This window comes from Nicotiana sylvestris, chromosome 7, assembly GCF_000393655.2.
Source record: "Nicotiana sylvestris chromosome 7, ASM39365v2, whole genome shotgun sequence".
Taxonomy (NCBI): domain Eukaryota; kingdom Viridiplantae; phylum Streptophyta; class Magnoliopsida; order Solanales; family Solanaceae; genus Nicotiana; species Nicotiana sylvestris.
Window position 1 is genome coordinate 35270825 of NC_091063.1, and position 4210 is coordinate 35275034.

Genomic DNA, 4210 nt, shown 5'->3' on the forward strand with positions numbered 1-4210 from the left:
CCCGAGCGCTTCGGGTGAGTTTCGGGTGGTTGAACGAATCATTTCATGTTGAAGGAAACTGCAAAAAAAATGTTGTTAGTGTTGCAAGTTTTTGACCTTCGCGTTCGCGATGGAGGTCCCGCGATTGAAGAGTTAGGCTGTGAAGCTGTGAAGTTGGCCTTCACATTCGCAAATGTGGTCTTTCGATCGCGAAGGGTCAAGATCAATGGTCATCGCATTCGCGAGGTTCTTGCCGCGTTCGCATAGAGGTAAGTGAGCAGATGGAGTCTTGGAGGGTTTTTTCTTCGCGTTCGTGTGTGGGGAGTCACGTTCGCGATGAGTGGGGAAGTCAAGCTTTCGTGTTCGCGTACAGGGAGTCGCGATCATGATGAAGGTAAAAGTGGTCAACTCAAGTTTGTGCTTCGCGAACGCGAGGCGTTGACCGTATTCGCGAAGAAGGATTTTGAATAACCGGGCAGAATGTTAAGGCCATATTTGCGATTTTGTGTCTAAGTTTCACCATTGTTGGGCAATTTTAGAGCTTTTTGAGGAAGATCGAAGAGGGAATCAAAAGGAAACACATGGAGGTAAGATTTATGGACTTAATACTCAATCCTAATGTGATTTCTACCTAATTAATCAAGAAATTTGTGGAATTTAAGCCTAAAAATTGAAAGTTAGGGCGTGGAAATTGGAGACCTAAATCTAGGGATTTGAGGGGTCATTTGTGATTGGATTTTGATGTATTTGATATATATGAACTCATGGGAAGATAAGAAGTTTACTGATGTAATTTTTATCGAATTCTGAGATGTGGGCCCGGGGGTCGGGTTTGGTTAATTTCAGGATTTGTGTTCTAATTTGATTACTTTTGAGTGGGCTTTAATCCCTTAGCATATTTTGATAGTTATGTACTGATTTTGGTTAGATTTGGAGCATCCGGAGTCCGATTCGAGAGGTAAAGGCATCACGGGCTAGAGTTTGGACCGGATAGAGGTAAGTAATGATTGTAAATGCTGTCCTCAGGGTATGAAACCCCAGATTTCACATCGTTGTGCTACTATGAGGTGATTCACATGCTAGATGACGAGCGTGGGGTCGTTCACCATTGGGGATTGTGACATAGTCTGTCCCGTATGATTGTGTAACCGCGTATTTGATTTAAAATTGTTTGCTATCATCATATTTTGGGCTGAATGCCAATTTTGGGCCTCGTGCCAATTGTTTTGGACCCTTAGGGGATTTTTACTACTATTCCTCACTGGTTTGACTTCATATTTGTGCTCAATCATGCTATATTCTACTGTTTTTTCAACTCATCCATCTTTACTTATTTTGATATTTTAAATAATATTTTGGGCTGAGCATCATGTTTACTGTTTCCCGAGTGGCTTGTGAGATTCTGACTGAGTAAGGCCGAGGGCCTGTGTTGTGAGGATATTATGGGATCAGGCTGCGCGCCGCAACGGTATTGTATTGATTCATGATTATGAGGTCGAGGGCCTGAGTTGTTACGCCAAGAGGTGGGTTGATATAAGGATGAGAGCTTGTTTGATTATGTCATGAGATGGCTTGTTATTGCGCTTGGGCCATAAGGGGCCCCTCTTGGAGTCTGTACACCCCCAATGAGTGCAGGTACCCAGTGTGATATGTGATATAGCCCGAGGGGCTGATGTTGTTCCATGTTATTGACCGAGGGGCTAATACGAGTGATTATGAGCTAGCACAAGGGGTTGATTCTGCAGATATTTTCACTATTTTATTGCATTGCATTGGTATTATACTGCCTCGTTGTAGCATTTTTGCTGTATTTTACGTGTTTTCTTATCACTTAGCTGCCTTTTCTTTTATTAGTTACTGAGTTAGTGTACTCACATTACTCCATGCACCCTGTGTGCGGATCCAGGAGTCTCGGGTCACGCTAGCGAGTGTTGATTGCTTCCAGCAGGCTGTTCGGAGTTCACTAGGTAGTTGCTTGGCGTTTGCAGCCCAGTGCTTTTCCCTCCCATCTTTACTTTCCCTTGTACTAGATTCTATAATAGACTGTGTAGTCTTTTTCCATACTCTTAGACGGATGTTTAGATGCTCATGACTGGTGACACCCTGATGTCGGGCTGTGTTTATTTCCGCATTTGTTCTATTTCACTCTATTTTGGGATTTATCACTTATTAATGACTTAAATTGAATTAGTATAACAGTTTAAATGGATTGGGGATTTGTGTCGGCTATCCTTGTTTCACGATAGGTGCCATCATGACCGGGTCCGATTTAGGGTCGTGACACGGAGATAGTTTTAAGAAAATAGTTTAGGATTCTCAGAAAGTAAGGAGCAAACAGGGTCATTCAACTCTTGGAACTCAAACAAAAATCCCAGCAATCAAACAGTAAATAGAAGCATGATCACTTTAGTTTACTAGTTGTTACTAGGTGAGCATATGGACAAACAAAGACATGGCATGCTAGGATCAATCAGACAGTCACATACAAAGGGGTAGTAGAGATTGGGAGCAATGCTGGTCAAAAGTTTGTGAGAGGTGAACACTTAAAATAAGATAGAAAGAACATGCTAGTGGAGAAGTAAACAGACATAGGTCTAATTTAGATATGAGAAAGCATGCAGAATTGCTGATAGCAGAAGTACATAGGTCTAGTTAAAGTAGAGGTAAACAGGCTTAAAGCAGGACACACATAGGTTTAATCAAACACAAGTAGACATGCTATTGCAATAAACACATAGATTAAATAGAAGTAGACATGCAGACTACAAGGAAATACATAGCTTTAATTGAATAGCAGGAAACATATAGTCTAATTGAATAGAAGTAAACATGTTGATTAGGGAAACACATAAGTTTAGTTAAACAGAAGAATGACATACTGATTATAAGGAAACACATAGGTTTAATTGAGCAGAAGTAGATATGATGAAAGCAGGAAACACATAGGTTTGATTAAACAGAAATATACATGCTAATCAAAGCAACAAATAGGAAGAATACATAGTTAAACACAGAAATAAATATGTTATTCGAAATATAGAAAGACATGGATTCAACAGAAGTAAAGCAGCAGGCAAGAGAGCACATGGATTCAAGCTTCATAGTATAATGAACGATATTAGGAATAGAGGCATACCAATCACAGATGGTAAACGGAAGGTTAAATATGTACAAGACTCAGTGGTCTAGCCTTGGTTTCAACCAACTAGGCAATGTAATGAACACAAGTAGCGGAAAGGTTTTGAGAGCAAGGTTTGTGTGTGTCTGTATGTTTTTAACTATGTTCGTGACTTGAAGAATCAGTAATGAGAGTATATATATAGCACTTAGTGAGGTAAAATAAACAAGGTAAAGAGAAAATCACAATTCGTAAAACAAGGGTAATCAAATAAAATCAATCAGCCAATTATATGATCAATTCCTATAGAGAAATCCGGAAAAGCCCCTTAAATTGGGGAAGGTCAATTAATGGTACAGAACCAGAGTTCCAAGTAAGGCAAGAAATCAATTTTATATCATATAGGAGTCATTCAAATCCTTAATCCATACTAACAGTTTAATTAAGGCAAATACAACTAATCAAGGTCACAAATAAGGAAATAGGTAAAATCACAGAAAACACTGATTTTAATAGGAAGATATGATTCGAATCCCTGATAAAATAAATCAGCATATTGGGTTGACAGAAATAAACAGATAACGGGAAGAAAATTGAAGAAATCGGTGCCATAACAGAACAAGACCTAGGGTTTAGAGAATACAAAAAATTACTCAAACGAGAAAGAATAGTCAGATTAAACACTTGAAAGAAAGAAAACCTTTTGAAGAAATCTAGGATAGAAACCCTAATTTCAGAGAAGCACTAAAATTGGAATATTAGTAACAAAAGTATAAGATTTTTGGAGGAAAATATCAAATAGCACTTAAATCTTCCATATCTACAAGGATCCGGACAGACCCAAGTAGTTATAGGACTAGGGTTTTCGAAAATAGCATAGATGAAAGAAGCTCGGTCCAAAACCATAGATTCAAACAAAAAATAGGCAATGAATAGTACTCACAAATGAGAATGGCCAAAGACAGGCATGTGAGACAGATTTCGACAAAAAACTCGGTTGAATCTCTTTGGGATTCTCTCATAAATCAAAGAAGTCAAACAACCAGAAGATGTAACATATTAGATAGGGTAGCAAAACACAAAATAACCTCATATTTAGTCAGGGATTGAAGG